Raw genomic sequence first — 16,158 nt, 5'->3', positions numbered from 1 at the left:
TTGGTAACATTAAGTCTGTATCCACCTACATAGGATACAGTCTTGTATACAATGAGGACCATACAAGAATAGTACTAAAAAGTAGTAATTCAATCAATCACTTACCAGTAGATGTCTTGAAACAAAAGTTACAGAATAGTGTCAAATTTTCATACGAAGATTTTATCAGAAACGTCTCTCTCGGTGAGGATGAACTACTATACTTTAGTCATGGAGCATTTCCGTACAACCTCCCATGCAATGATCCATTAATTTGCCCACGTGTTTTCTGACATCATACTTGATTGACACATGTATACCTAGCAACAACAGCGTATAAGATTTAAAATGCAGTACCTGACTTAACATGGACAAGTTAACAAAAATATGAAATATGACAGAAATTAATGAACTCTGGCATGCTACCTGCACTATACAGAGTATTTTCATGAATGTTGCTGTACATGCAAGTTTTTTTTTTGCTGGGAATAACATAAAACTGTTGACAGTATATATGAATCTTCTCAGCAGGCAGACATGGAAAATGAGTATGGCTAGACAGTAGACTACAAAATGTCATAATACTGGCAGTATTGCATGACAAACCTATAGCAAATAATGCAATTACTGTACCACATTTTTTACATTGGGTGTTTAGTTACATTGATTGTTATATGTGATGGTTTTAGCATTACCAGTTGATGTACTGACTTTGGATACTTTTATCAGAGCATAATCAGTTCTACAACACTTTATACTTGCATACAAATGCTGAGGAATAATTTTAGTATACTGTATTCCCTGACAGCACAGTTTTATTTACCACATGCAGACAAACTGATGCCCCTTGATAGCACAACTGCAGTGTTATGTTAGTTTATCAGACACACTGTACAAGAACTAATTAGAATACACACTTTACAGGTACCTACATACATGTGTAAAGCATTCTATATAATAAAGAAAAATACAACTCTATTTGTACATTTGTATATTTAAACAATCATTGAAAATCAAATACATGAACTGCCATAGTCATTCAAACTTTACTATTTTTTAAGTAACAATGGAACAGATTTCTGACTTTTGAAGTATCAGCATTCTTGCAATTTTGTACCAGCAACCCTGTATTTTCACAAATGTTACTGTCTTTCACACACAAAGGTAGGTTGAGGGCGCTATTTACTCTGATCAATTGATGGTTCTACCTACATGATATATTACTGCCCTATGGTAAATTTGATTAATTTTAATACTGGGTTAGGAGACTACTGCCATTGGTACTTACCAGAGAGCATACATCTACTTATACCAATGCAAAATTGGGGACAGACATAAAATTGGAGGAATTAAAACAATTACAAAAACTAGAAAAGGGATTGTGATCTTTGTATTTTACTGACTGAAAACTACATGTATATCAGACATATGTAATTACTAGTCATTCTGGCAACATTGATGTTCTGATAAGTATTATTTCATGCCTCGTATTTCGAATGTCGCGTGCTCCATAGGATTCAATGGTAACTTGTCGATTACATCGCAGGCCACATAGTCATCACTGGACTGAAAGTGAACCGGAACTATTTTCAACTTGAAACTTTGGCTGTAAAAGTCTTGATATTTCATATTTTGCACAGCAAATCCAGGTTTTGGAAAATTTCGCGTAAAAATATTGATAAACCGCATAACAGTTGCTTAAATGTATAAATGCCATTCGATGATGAAAATTGGTCTATTTTTAACAGTTTTTTGTCTAAAATGAAAATAAAGCATTTGACTATAATTTGCCAATAAACCTAAACATTTCGAGTGAAAACTGTATAAGCAAGGCGTGTGATATAAAAATTATAGCCCAAACACGGGACTATGTACCCTCGAGGCAGTAGACCATTTGCCCTAGATCCTTAAGTTGGGCAAGTGGTCACCTACCCTTGGTTACATAGTCCCATGTTTAGGGTATAATATATATTATTCTCTACTAATGATCTCAGCTACTATCTTATTTACTGGTTGTAGTAATGGCATCCTCATTAGAACTGAAAGATTCAGTCATGTGGATGCTCCAGCGCAACCCTTACTACGGCTGAAGGCACACTGTTGAAAACTTGTTCTCCAACAAAATCTTGTTGGAACCAATCATATTTCACAATCAAGTTGATTGACAGTATATTGAGAAATTGCCAACATGGCTTGATCCCTGAGTGCATTATTATGCATGTAAATAACCCAATGCATGATTTTTAAATTAAACTGAATTAATTTTAAGCGTTTGAGAGTAGTAGTTTGACGGCTATGGGAGGTAGTTTATTCCTTTGTGTTTGCTGCAGCAAAAACAGTGTGCCTTCCATCGTATTTAGAGGGTTGGAGGTCGCAGTGAACCGGAGTGCTCGTACACAACTGAATCTTTCAGTCTACACCCCTCATTACAGGGACAGTATGTGTAACTTTTGATGAATTTTGCTATTCAGGTACTATTTTATCTACTGATCATAGTAAATAGCGCCTTCCTTAAAGGGGCAGTAGCTGTAACTTTTAATGAATTTGCAGTATTTTTGTTCTGTCTATCAACGACAGTTTCTTGTTCTGTTGTCTTAAGCATGTTGAAATGTTTAGTCTTTATCTTATGAAAAAGCCTATTGTACAAAGCCTATGAACAAAGCCATTGTTACTGTTAACAAATGAACTATAATGTAAGAATTAACAACAGTGGTACACAATGAATATACACAAATGTACAGTTTGAACTAATAGAAGCTGAACACTGGACATTTCAACATACATGTAGTTTAAGAAAAAAACAAGAGGAAAAACAAGAAAATATTTGATAAACAGAATAAAAACATTTACAAACCATTAAAAGTTGCAGGTATTGTCCCTTATAACAACCTCAGGTGATATTCATTTGCCCAAAAAAGTGCCACATGTAACAAAGCTTGCCATCCAATGTGTGGTTCAAATAACTTGTCCAACCCAAATTATTACCAATTTACCCCAAAATCAAATCAAATCAAAATAAAATGCTGAAGGATAAAATCATGATTTCTTTGACTACCAGAATGGGAATAAAACAGCAAGATCTTATTGGTAGTGCAATACAACTATGTACACCCATTCCCCAATATATACAAGAAATCAGCTTTGGATAATTCTATACGGCCAAGTGATTAACTGAGTAAAACAGATTGTCTGGCAAACTGTTTATCAAAACACCACAGGGGATCAAATAGAGAAAGCAGTGGGCTTTAATTTTTTGCATGACTGCAAACTGCAAGATGATTTGCTACACTTATTGGTTATAGCAGTCAGCTTAACACTTGGCCATATAGAAACATTCCCAACTGACTCCTTATGTACATTTTGACTTTGGCTTTGGACTGTGGCTTCTGCACTGGGTGATTGGGTACCGTACGTTGTGAGTTCGAACCCGATTAAAACCATTGTATATATCCCACTAGCAATAAACCTAGGTTTCTGATGATATCGCTACCTTACAGTTACTTGCAGATGAATTTGCAATGTGCATGTTTTCCATATAAAAATTTTACATCAAAGTTAAAATTACATTTTTTCAATATGTCTGTTAATATCTCAGTCTGTATGTAAGCAATAGATGTCTTTACCAAAGTGTATCTGTCATCTTAAATGAAAATATAAAACACAATTGAGTGATTGTTTCACTGTACTATCAGATGTAATAACATGAATCACATCATCTTTCCTTCTTTAAATTGTTCACAGTTCACTTGGAAATCTTAAAGAAAATAAAGTAAATATTACTTAAAATTTGCAGTGGTTCAGTATCATTAATTATTGTATGAACTGGAAATTTGATTAATATCAAATGATTGAACATAAATATTCGTGCTTTACTAGGACACGTCTATTTTCTCAATCAGCAATCTGCAGACTACGTGCTGAAGTACACTGACTGTTCATGTCAACGATCGCTTCTCTCTCTGCAGAGTTTCTGTATCCTGTTCAAAACACTGTACCTCGATCATGCAATAGTGACGCTATGCAGCTTTGCAGTATTGAAAACCTATCATAAAATGGCCACCACATCTAACCATAACACGAATTGTCGGGATTATCATACGGAAAAAAGACTGCAAAACTAGGACTTATGAATCTTCATCGAAATTGAAACCATTATGATTGTACAGGAGTACCAACCGAGAATGCAAATTGAGCTCAGCAGTTACACAAGTGTGGTACACTACATGCATTGCCGATCGTACGCATGCCAAAGCCTATTCTGGAATTTGTTTCACAATTAAACAACCTTGCCTTTTAATCTGACACAGAACTAAAAAATGCTTTCAAAGGAGAACAGACATACTTTTATGGACAACAGCGAGCACGTTTCTTGGCGAAGCAAACCGAAAACATAGCAGAAGTACATGAAGTAGGTCACGGCCTTTGACTCTGTGCACGAACCTGATTGGACATTTCAATACCTTTGATCCAAAATTATTATTCATGAGCACTTCCATATTTAGGGATCGGGCAAGTGATAATGCCATGAGGCTAGTATATGGTGGAGAGTATGTCGTCATTTCTGGCAATCGAGCAGCGAGAGAAACGATCAATCACCAAGGGTAAAGCTAATTTGCTAAACGATATTTTATCTTGAATAGTGAGTTGAATGAGTCATAGAATATATTTTTAACGTTAAATACGAGGTTGAAACCAGAGCTATCCAGCTGTAGCCAACCTGGACTAGCTCATTTCACAGCGCCCTCAAACAGTTGATCTTGTTAATCGATCGTTTTCACTTGTCATACACGGCGTTATCGAAAGCTCTCTCATAGACAACCAAATATGAGCTAAAAATTAAAACTTTCATAACTTCATTAATATCCAAGCCACGCGCAGCAAAACCTTTTCAGTTCATGCCATTTGGATCCTGAAGCTGTGTACCAAATTTGGTTGACATCACTTCAGCAGTTCTTGAGATATCCGGTAGACAGACAGACAGATACACACACACACACACAGACATCGCTAAACCATATGTTCACATGTGTGAACACATGCGCAAAAAAACTACAAGGATCAAAATAATATCAAAAGCTGGTGACTTTGTCCCTTACTAAGTTAATAAACTAGGCAACTGCGTATAATAGTCTATGCATTTCAAATGATGCGTAACAGCTATATCAGGTGTAGTACACCACTACCTGAGGAATTTTTTTAAGCTCTTCACCTAATGCACCTGCAGCTGGATACCTGAAAGAAAAAAATGCAAGACCATGGTTAGGAATGCAATATAATAAGCCACAGAACTTTTCACTACTTATTGATGAATACAGTACTAGTGAACATTCCAGTTTCTCAAGGCCATAACGACTTCATCAAACATGTAATTTTAAACATAACAACCCAGCACTCGTGTTATTTCATTTGCACATTTCTATCAAGCACATCCATATGTCAAATGTACCTGTATCATACACAACTATATGAGGTCAAGGGGCTACCATGGTACTCTATTGTACTCTTGCATGTATAAATTCAACATAATTGATGAAATCATAAAAATCAGTTAATGTAGACAGAAAGTAGCACTTGATATTAATTAACTAACAATTTATTTCACTATGACTTTAACACTGTAGGAAACATTTGAAGACCACTATAGGGAAATGAAGCATTTCTTAGTTAGAATAGTCCAACAATGATTACACAACAGGTAGGATCAACGGTTAGGCTAGAGTTGTGACACTATTTATTAACAACTGACATTGTACATGTATCCTGTTGATTGCCATCTATGATAATAGTATACTATGATAACAAAATGTGGACATACATACAAAAATCAAGTCATTGCTAACACTGGGTCCAATAATAATTGGAAAACAAATTTTGTGATATGGCTACACCTACACTAACTTGCCAATTTTAGAAAATGTGAGAGTTTTGATGGTTACAATATCTATTTCAGTTACAATATCTGTGAGAACATTTGATGATGATCTAAACAAAGATACTTGCAATAAACAGTTTTATGATCTTAACATTTTTCCACTGCTTCTACAGCTGCACATACTTCTGGCCTTAATTTTTCACAGATTGTATTATGGCACAAGTGGAGTGGACACAGTCAATGTTAATTGACCTACAACAGTGCAGAAATATTGCTAAAAAAACTCAATCTGAGAAAGCTAGGAGAGGAGTCCGAGTATCGTATATGAAACTAATGCACCAAGAGTGGCACAAATTATATCCTGCCTCACAGTTAACACAAAAGAACCTGCAAGCACGTCTGTATGTCTTAGAAAATAAGCATAAACGTCGCACTAGAAAACAAAAGAAGAGACAACCTGCACAACCAACAAGCACTGTTCCTGTATCTAGTGTTAATGATGAGCAATCTCAAAATTTGAGCTTCCCCAATGAAAATCAATCAACAACTGCTGAAGCGCAAAATTTACATGAAGTCGATAACTTTCAAAGTGATGTTGGAAATCTCTATGCATTTAGAACATACCAAAGAAATCATGAAAAGAAGCCAGTCTTCAACAGCACATGTTTTTCATGTTGCACACTTCTGTTTGGTCGCCTTTCAGAAGGTCATAAATTTAGAATTTTTCCAAAAGATGTTGCACCTCCTGTAACAGCTTTATTTGGATCAAGAATTTCCCCCTCTTATCTCTCAAGAGAAGATAATGTTGGCATGTGGTACTCCTGCAATTTATGTCAGAGAGGAACCAAGCATTGTTATTCATGCGCAGACCAACAATCTGGGAAAGTCTATACCACAGTGCATCACAAACTTGCAAAATGACTATGAACGAGGTCAAATATCGCTATGTGGTCTCTTTTCAACAACTCTAAAGAAAGTTGACCCTTTCAAAAGTGTGTGGGAACACAGGAAAGGTGAAACTAATATACTCGGAAAGCTGGATAAACACTACTATGGTATGTTTGGATTTCTCATTGGTGTAAAAACGGATATTTCAAACAGGAACAACAGAGCAGTGAATGACAGGATAGCTGCTGCTTTGAGATGGCTTAAGGCAAATAACTCCCTATACAGCCAATTCTTTGGACGATATGAAACACTCTGCCGTTATAACATAAATGAACCACTGGCAATATCTTCTGGAAATCATTCGAAAGATGGGAAGGGTAAAGACATAAACAGACAAACTGGAAAAGATGAGGAGGCATTTGTAATACCATTTGAAGATCAAAGAAAAGAAGGTAACTTAACACCAACCTCAGATGTAGCTGGCGTTCAACATCCCCAAACAAACAGTGAATCAAAACATCTTATGCAACAATTGCAAGCACTAACTAGGGTTCATTACAATGATAAGTACCTTGAAGCCAAAGCATGGCCACATCTATTTCCATACGGTACAGGTAGTTGGTTTCAAGGTGGAGGACTAACTATGTCTCAGTACTGTAAGTTAAGGCTGCTCAGCTATGATCCACGGTGGAGGAGGGACAGACATTGGGCTTTCTTTTGGTATGACAGAATGATGAAAGTCCGTATCTTTTATTACAATCATGCCAAAAAAGCACAGCAAAGTAACAGAATGCAAAAGCTCACGGTAGATAAGGTCAAATCCAAGTATGATGTTTATGGAACTGTGATCCCAACCACTCTACCTGGTTCAAAAGGTTATTGGAGAGGCCGGCTTTTAGATCTACTGGCAATGAGTAGTGAACTTGGGAGGCCAACTTTTTTCGTAACTCTCACACAAAACGACAACTGGAATGAACTACAGGAAGCAGTTAAGAGTGGAAGTGGTGAAAACAAAGACAAGGATGAAAAAATGCCCTGTATGAATCACTCAACAGAAACAGTAGTTGCTTTCCACCAGAGATTTAAACTGTTCAAAGATAAAGTGCTACATCCTGTTGATGGTGGTCCATTGGGTAAGGTTACAGATTACTGGTGGAGGATTGAGTACCAAAAGCGGGGAGCACTACATGTTCATATGGTGGTATGGTGTGAAGAAGGGACTGTACCAAACAACTGTGTTACAGCAGAAATGCCTAGAAGTCAAGATCAAGCCATTAGTGATATTGTAAACCATTCGAGAGAAGAAGTTAAAAAGTATCAGCTTCATGGTAACTGTGTTCCAGAACGGTGCTTTAAAGGTGGGAATGGAAAACAACTATCTTCATGCAAATATGGTTTCCCCTTTGATATGCAATCAGAAACTACAGAAGATAAAGGAGGTATAAGAGTTCTGTACCAACGAAGGCATGCAGAAGACAGAAATGTTGTCAGCTACAACCTACCAATTCTACTTCTATGGGGTGGTCATATAAATATACAACAAGTTACTAATGACGGCTGGGAACTGTATCTTGCTAAATATATTGCTAAAGCTGAGCCATCATTGACCTACCACTCAATCTATCAGAGGCAGAAAACTATCTCTGCTCACGTGTTGTTGGACGACTGGAAGTAGACACCATACTGCTCGGCTTTAATATCTGCCGCAGTAGTCGACAAATAGTCTACCTACCAACAGATCTGGATCCTGAGTACAAAATAATGAAACGAAAATCCCATCTTCCAGATGATCAGAATTCTGAAGACATATATTATGACACTCTACTTGACAAATACCTTGATAGACCCGAAGAGTTGAAAAATGTCAAATATCCAGATTTTGTACGACAATACAAATACATCAGTACAAATAATCAGTCAGAAATATCAGCATCAAAAAAGAAAACTACATGGACAGATAGAAAAGGTCGTCTGATTGTCAGAACAGAGAAGGAAGTCATTCCTAGATGGCTGTTCATTCTTCCCCATTCTGATAATCAAGAAAAATACTATCTACAAAAGTTGCTCCTCAACATTCCACTGACACGGGAGGATGTACCAATGCTGCTCTCAACAAATAATAAAACACAAACATACATTGAAGAATGTGCCATCAGAGGTTTGCTTGACAAACAGGAAGATGCATTAATGGCACTGTCAACGGCTAACAGAAGAGGGTATTCAATGGAACATCTCCTCAGTCTGAGTCAACAGCTTATTGATGGAAATTGGCTATCACAAGTAGAAGTTGAAACTTTCTTGACAGCAGCTGAAGCAATACGGCCAAAACCAGAACTACTAGATCAAGACCAAAACAGATTGGAAATGGAAGTTACTGATGGGCCTGTATGCGAAGATGATAGTATGGGTGATTTGGAGATAAAACGGGAAGAAAATGCCAATATAGAAGAAATAACTAACCAGTTATCAAAATCACAAAAAAAAAGCTTATGAGTGGATTAAATGCAAGCTTGAAAACAATGACCAGGTCCTCTGTGCAGTTGCTGGCCCTGCTGGAACTGGAAAATCATTTCTGTTGAAGGCCATCAAAGAATGTACAACAAAACGTCTTGGATTAACTGTGAAATGTACTGCTACAACTGGAGTTGCAGCCCATTTCATAAATGGTACAACTCTCCACCAGTTCTTAAATATTGACATTGACTGCCACTGCTACATTGAGACTGGCACGTTACAACATAAAATGCTGCAAGATACACAAATGGTGATAATTGATGAATTTTCCTTGATGGAAGCAAAAGTGTTCATTGCCCTTGATCGGATATGCAGATGGGCTGCCTGTGGAATAAACAAGCGCAAACTCTTTGGAGGGAAGCACATAATCATGCTTGGTGACCCTGCCCAACTCCCAGCTATCCACAAGGATATTTTTGATACTTACCTCTGGAAGAACTTTAACACAGCACTGTTGAAAGAAGTAAAGCGACAAGGGGATGAAGATTTCATTGCTCTCCTCCAAGCTGTAAGAATGGGTAGTGTAGATGCTAAGGTTAAAGAGATCCTCCTGTCAAGAAAAATAGATCATTATTGTCTTAATGACATTGATATCTCTCAAGGCACCATCACAGTCTCTCTTCGTGAAGAACGAGATACACTAAACAAACAGTATTTACAGAGACTAGATGGTGAAGAATACACTTTTGGTGCTATTGATACTAGCATAGATGGAAAACCACTGAATGATACAGAGATTAAGAAAATAGAGAAGTATCACAAGCAGCGACTGCCAGACAAAATCTCACTTAAGATTGGTTCCAGAGTAATGTTACTCAAAAATATGGATATATTCTCCTTAACAAGAATTTCTTTGCATCAGGACAAGCCTATGTAGCCATGAGTCGAGTGAGAGCATTAAATGGACTCTACCTACTGGACTGTGATGAAGATGGAATTTTTCTAAGTGATAGATACAAGCAGATACTCTTTGAAATGGAAGAAAAAGATGTATGTAGAGACATCAGCTACAAGACAAGCATTACAAGTATTGGTACAACAGACATACAGACAACAAATATGCAAAATTATGTAACAAAGAATCAAGAAGTTAACAGGAAAAGGTCAAGAAATGATGGCAGCAATAACACCCCTAAAAAGCAGAAGACATACAGTGACCCAAACATCAGAAAAGACACATCTACCTATACCTTGAAAGGATATGAACTTCCTAATGACTTCTTTGAAAAATATACACTATCTGAGACATCAACGCAATCCATAATACATAACAACAGGAGCAACCTAGCAAACTGATCGACTCTCTACAGGAAGCTGATGTAATCAATATCAGTAACGAGAATAAACATACCTTGTCAAGAACAGTAACCAGGATGTTGCATCCAGTCATATCACAGCATTATGTGGCAATACTAACACCACCTGATGGAAACTGTTTATGGCACAGTATTAGGCTTTCCCTGAGCACAACTTTCACAATCAAACAGCTTCGTCTAGCAACTCTGTATATCCTAGTAAAAGAGAGCAAATATTTCAAGAGGTTGATTAATAGAGATCAAGTTGAATACACATATCCAAACATCCTGGATGATGCAAGAAAGATTGGTTCATGGGGACATGAGTACCATCTACAGGCTCTATCAATGGCTCTTAACAGAGAAATATACACATACTCATCCTTCAGAAACCGAAAGGGCAAATTCTATCATGAAAATGCCACTGCAAACACACTTCAGCAACAATTTCACAATGGAGAAGTTGGAACTGGGCATCACCTCAGGTATACCCCATCAGACTTTGCAGCTGTGACACATCGAGATAAGGTACACATATTCTATGGACAAAGTCACTACACTACTTTATTGAAGAAATCCTCAACAAGTGTAGATATCAGACCATTTCTTTCACTGATGGATATGCCAGAGGGTAAGTTGGTGATAATTAAATAATAACACAGGATAGGGAGGGCAATATTATACACATATTGACTGGCCATGTGGGCAACAGCATACATTTGTAACCCGGGGACTGTGAGTCACCCCCAAACAGAGTCTGTATTTCGGGGTGACTCACAATCCTGAGGGGAAGAAGACCTATGCTGTTGTCTGAAAGGCCAGTCAATATGTCTTTTGTAACACACCTTATCCACAGTCATGCAAAAAAAAATAGGACAAACCCAAAAATTTCTCAACTTTCGTTTTGCTCGGCCTCAGACAACATCTTTGTTTACATTCCAGTTTGCACATGGGCAATATGTCGTTTTTGAAGTGAGTGTGCATTATTGCGGGCATCATTTTTCAAAACTGATGCCTGTTGTTTACATGGATGAGCACAAGAAGAACGCATACAACGTGACTATCAATTGACAAAAGAACACAGTCTGTGGATAAGGTATGTTACAACATAGTTTGTAGCCTGCACAGGGGATGCATGCTCTCTGACCATAATATTGGCAAAGGCAAGAACATCATTAACATTGAGGTCAGAGAGCACCAGCCCCATGGGGAGGCTACAGATCATGTTGTAACACATCTCATCCACAGTGTGTGTTCTCATTCATCAATTGACAGTCACGTGGTATATGTTCTTTTGCACTGATCCATGTAAACGGCGTCATTAGGCATCATTTGTTAGAACTGTTGCTTGTCGGGCATCAGTACCGAAAAATGATGCCCACTCACTTCAACCAGATATGAACTGTAAATGCTCACGGTTTCATTATATATTGAAGTTATGTGTAAATTTGAACCTTTGCCACATGTTTGCAACTTCATTGAAATTATTATGATCAACATAATGAACAATAATCACCGCCGATTAATTCTAAAAGGTCATGAAGTATACAAATATGTAATTAGCTGAAATAAAAATAGTAGTAATTTTACTGCTCTTATTGTATCACCACTTTATCTAGCAAGTGTAATTACCATTGGCCAAGTCCTTCAAGTCATATATGCCGAGCTGTGAAAGCTCATTAGATATGCAAAATAAGTTGACATGAAAATGTGAAATGACTTTCGATATTGTTTTGATCTAGTACCTGGTATAATCATCAATGTACACAGCATGTTTTGCCAACTTTGATCAAGTAAATCCCGGTATATATCCCTAATAAGCAAAGTTAATTAAATATGTAAATTAGGAAGTGGCTTTAGTAAAAATGCTTAGTGATTGTCAGTAATGTTGTATCATGGAATCTGCAATATGTGTAGCAACTTTTATCAACTTTGGTCAAGTCAATTCAGACATATATCTCTAATTAGGAAAGTTCATTAAATATGCAAATTAGGAATTGGCTGAAGAGAAAGTGCTTGATGACTTTCAATAATATTGCATTATAGAGTCTTTAATATACATAGTAAGTTTCATCAATTTTGATCAAGTCCATAAAGATAAATATACCTAATTATGAAAATTCATTTAATATTAGAATTAGGTTTTGGCTGAAGTAAAAATGTCTTTTGACTTTCAATAATGTTATATCACAGTATCTTTGATGTATATAGTAAGTTTCAACAACTACAATCAAGTTAATTCAGATATATATCCCTAATTCGGAAAGTTCATTAAATATGCAAATTCGGAATTGGCTGAAGTAAAAATGTTTAATGACTTTCAAAAATGTTGTATCATAGTGGCTTCAATACATGTAGCAAGTTTCATCAACTTTGGTCCAGTCATTTCAAATATATATTCCTAATTAACAAAGTTCATGAAATATGCAAATTAGGAATTGGCTGAAATTAAAACGCTTAATGACTTTCAATAATGTTAAATCATAGTATCTTTAATATACATACCAAGTTTGGTTAATTTTGATAAAGTCAAATCAGACATATATCCCTAGTTAGGAAAGTTCATTAAATATGCAAATTAGCATTTATCTTTCATGTCACCCTTAATGGTTCCCACTGCTGATATATCTTGGTGTGATCAACATTTGTAGCAAATCTCATCAAATTTTGTGTAGTCGTTTTTAATATATATCCATTTTTTTCTAAAATCATTAATTATGCAAATGAGCAAAAAGTATGCAAGCCAGACCCACCAAAAACTAATCAGTTCTTGCCATTTGCTAACTGAATATATGTACCAGATTTGATTCTGATCTGATAAGCCGTTTTTGAGATAATGGACCAACAGACAGACAGACAGACAGACACACAGACGGACAGACAGACAGACAGACAGACATCGCTGCGACATATGCCCACGTGTGTAAACACGTGAGCAAAAAATGATGAAAAACAGATGAGGTGGTTACAAAACACAATTAACTGGCTTTTTGGCCAACAGCATACGTCTTTCACCCCTTGGGACTGCAAGTCACCCAAAAAAACAGACTGTTTCGGGAGGGTGACTTGCAGTCAGCAACAGCATACAGACGTATGCTGTTGCCCACATGGTCAGTCAATATGTGTCTAATGTTACTTGAGTATCATGTGTTATCAACTTTATTACTGCAAACATTGAATAAATGCATATCAATAACGACTGCTCTGTGCATAAAGTGGTCATTAGCTTGCCATCATGCCAAAGAATGTTTCAGTAGCCAATCGACACAGAGAGTTTTGAGCATACCGGTCTTCGAGATACAGTGTCCACATTGAGAATTGCAGCTTGAGACTGCCCAGCAGGCACTATCACTGCAGATTGACACACTGTATTGCCTGCTGTGCACTCCAGCCATGTAATATTACTTTTTCCTCTATATCAGATGAACAGAATAATGGGTAGATATAATAAATTTATATAATAAGCTATAATTACATACATGTGCATGCGATCAAATAGATGCCGCTCTAATAATGTGACAGAATTTAGAAGCATACTGAATGGTGCCACTAGGCAAAAGAACAGAGGGTGTGCCTCACTCTGACATGAGACATCGGCAATATTAGGTAACCAAAGAAATAACAAGGGAAGTTCCTGGAGCATCGTGAGGCCTGGAGAGGGGCACTGAAGTCTGGTGTTTCATTCCGAACATTATCGGTGATTACCCTATGCGTAATCGTATTATTACTGCTAAAGATGTACAAACACAACTACAGTAAATTATAAGTTATGTAGAGTAGGCAAGAAAATATTCTGTTAGATGCCACACAATGTTAGTTGTTACTGGTATTTTGCTACAGAAAAATTAAACTTACCCTTGATGTTAATACCACTATTCATCCAGGGAAGCCAGAAGAATGAGGAAACTGCACATAAAATATTTATGATTCCTGGGGTTATTTGCCAGAAGAATGAGGAAACTGTTGCACTACTTATGATACAAAAGAAGAAAAGAAAACCAACAATTATCAAGAGACCAATTGATTGAAGATCCCACTGTGAAATCAGAAAATACCGTTATACTGCTTTGTCTCATTCAGAAAACTTGAAGGTGAGCATAAGAATGCATGTATTACTGCATGTTATACATGTAACACACCCTAACATCCACTCCCCCAACTGCCTGGTTGGGAGCAATGTACAACCAATTGCAAGGAGGGGAGGGGCTGTATTCTATCAACCCTGTAGGCCCAAAGCAGTGTGTATTGAATCACATTTGATCCAGACATATTTGTGTTCCAAGCATATTAACAATTTGTTCTGTACTTATATTTGGTCCACATTCATTAAAAAGACATCAGGTTGTTCTTATCATGCTTTTGAATTTTGTTTGATATGAAAAGCTATCTCTGTTGTTTCTTGATTTGAAACATGCAGAAATACTTGTGTGCAATATTCATCTACTTTGCTTATAGATAATGAAGTTTAAACATTCCCTTTAACATCCTGTTGAACAAATAATACAGCTCAGAGGTGATGTTAATGATTTTGAACAAGAATGTTGCACTGGTGGTGATGTACATCAGATAGTTCTTCTGGGTTACAGTTAAGAGATGTGACCTGTTCTTATTACTAGATGACGCTGTATTATACAGGCTTACTCCAGGGCTTTTACTACAGTGTACATTACCGGGTATTCCGTACCAAAATCCAATGGTGATAGTGAGGACGATACCTGAAAGCAGTCAAGGATTGGAATATCAAACTCAACATAAGCCTTCTTCACCTGAAAATTGAAGGTGTGTACAGGAAAATCAATTGAATATGTGTGGTTGTTATTAATTGCCATACTCACCAGATGAGATACACTAAACAGACGGTAATTACACAGACTGGACGGTGAGAAATACACGTTTGATGCCATTGATACTGGCAATGATGGAAAATCACTTTACAGTCTATTGTTCAGCACACAGCTATTATTGCTGTGAATAACTGGATTGAATTTTTACTGTTCATGTCATTACAGAACATTTTGGATGCCCAATTGTATGTATGTACACCTGGACCATGTTTGTCACAGGAAAGAGAGTAAAGGAGTTGGTTAATTTGGCCGGAGGGACGTATAAAATCACATATTTCAACACAGCGAAGAGTACATATTTCCTGACAGTGACACTACTGTTAAAGTTCTGCAAATGACAGCACAAGGCAAGCGAGATTTTTGTAAGTATTTCTTGTATTCTTGATGTCGTAAATTAAAAAAGATACAAAAAAAGCGCGACGAAGTCCGCCTTAATTAAAGTTGCATCAAATTGTACCTTTCCATTTGCCTTCCAATGTCAGCATCCTGTTGAACAAATACAGTCGGCCTTAACTAACATATAACTAAAGACATATCACATGTTGTACCATGCCTTCCAATTCCAGCATCCTGTTGAACAAATAAAACGGCCGCAGAGGTGATGTCGACGCTGTTGAACAAGACTGTTGCAGCGGTGATGTACAACCATGAGTTCTTCCGGGTTAAAAGATGTAACCTGTTCTTCTTATCACTAGATGGCGCTGTATTGTACAGACTCACTCCTGGGCTCTATATACCTACCGGGTATTCCGTACCAGTATCCAAT

General features: G+C 36.9%; 1 protein-coding gene and 1 long non-coding RNA gene across 5 annotated transcripts in view; both read right to left on the bottom strand.

The window, feature by feature from the left end:
- Window positions 1–16,158, bottom strand: part of LOC139133353 (transmembrane protein 234 homolog) — a 220,983-nt gene that overhangs the window by 118,924 nt on the left and 85,901 nt on the right. The gene's annotated exons all lie outside the window — the stretch shown is intronic.
- Window positions 6,533–16,112, bottom strand: LOC139133337 (uncharacterized). 4 transcript variants are annotated; one of them, XR_011552569.1, is made up of 6 exons: window positions 15,850–16,112; window positions 15,219–15,314; window positions 14,404–14,519; window positions 10,605–10,764; window positions 9,681–9,803; window positions 6,533–6,672 (listed from the first exon to the last, which is right to left on the bottom strand). It is a non-coding gene; the product is annotated as an uncharacterized lncRNA (long non-coding RNA). The 4 variants fall into 4 exon arrangements; XR_011552568.1 differs by having other exon boundaries at window positions 14,404–14,516; window positions 15,850–16,111; XR_011552567.1 differs by having other exon boundaries at window positions 15,219–15,263; window positions 15,850–16,109.

The sequence above is a fragment of the Ptychodera flava genome, chromosome 5 (assembly GCF_041260155.1).
Source record: "Ptychodera flava strain L36383 chromosome 5, AS_Pfla_20210202, whole genome shotgun sequence".
Classification (NCBI taxonomy): Eukaryota; Metazoa; Hemichordata; class Enteropneusta; family Ptychoderidae; genus Ptychodera; species Ptychodera flava.
Note: the sequence above shows the minus strand (reverse complement) of the source record. Positions and strands in the feature narration are given on the sequence as shown.